This window comes from Aplysia californica, unplaced genomic scaffold (assembly GCF_000002075.1).
Source record: "Aplysia californica isolate F4 #8 unplaced genomic scaffold, AplCal3.0 scaffold01021, whole genome shotgun sequence".
In the NCBI taxonomy this organism is placed as follows: Eukaryota; Metazoa; Mollusca; class Gastropoda; order Aplysiida; family Aplysiidae; genus Aplysia; species Aplysia californica.
Window position 1 is genome coordinate 200,955 of NW_004798291.1, and position 1,016 is coordinate 201,970.

The following is a 1,016-nucleotide window of genomic DNA, read 5'->3' on the forward strand; positions in this document are numbered from 1 at the left end:
AGACCGTCGCCTAGGTGAGGGACCCCGACCTCTACAGTCCCGTAGTGTGCCCACCACCACCACCACCACCACCAGACCTTACCACCCTCACAAGCAGCAGCACCACCCACTGGCAATAGTAGCAGGTTCAGACCCACCGTCATGTCGCCGCCACACCGGGCAAGCAGGGACGGGCAGCGACACAGTCTTGTGTGTGCCACACCCACGCACCAACACACGTCACGGAGAGTAGGGAGGGGGGAGGAGGGAATGAGGGAGTGAGTGAGGGAGAGAGGGAGTGAGGGAGGGAAGTTTGGCGGCGCCCATGCACTAACACACGTCAAGGAAAGGGGGGAGGGAGGGAGGAAAGGGAAAGGGGGGGGGAGTAGGGAGGGAGTGCGGGAAGGATAGAGGGTTGAGGGAATGAAGAAGGGAGAGAGGGAAGGAGGAAGAGAGGGAGGGAGTGAGTGGGGGAGGGAGGGAGGGAGTGAGGGAGGGAAGGAAGTGTGGCACCCATGCACAAAACACACCTCAGGGAGGGAGGAAGGGGGGAGTGAGGGATGGAGGGTTGAGAGAGTGAGTAAGGGAGGGAGAAAGGGAAGGAGTGAGGGAGGAAGTGAGATAGGGAGTGAAGGAGGGAGGGAGTGAGGGATAGAAGGAGGGAGGGGGTGAATGAGGGAGGGAGTGAGTGGGGGAGAGAGGGAGGGAGGGAGTGAAGGAGGGAAAGAGTGAAGGAGGGAGGAGGGAAAGGTAGGAACCACGCACCAACACAACGGAGGGAGGGAGGGAGGAGGGAGGGAGTGAGGAGGGAGGGAGTGAAGAGGAAGGGAGGGAGGTAATACGGGTCTTATCGGCCATTGATGATCGATATTATCGAGTAGTTGCCGTTCGCGTAGGTTCTCAATACTATCGCTGTTCGGAGCTCTGAGTACGGACTCAATACTTTTTATTTTTCTGTCTGTCTGTTTGTCTGTCTGTCTGTCTGTGTCTGTTTGTATGTCTCCCTTTCTATCTCTCTTTCTTTTTTCCCCTCTGTC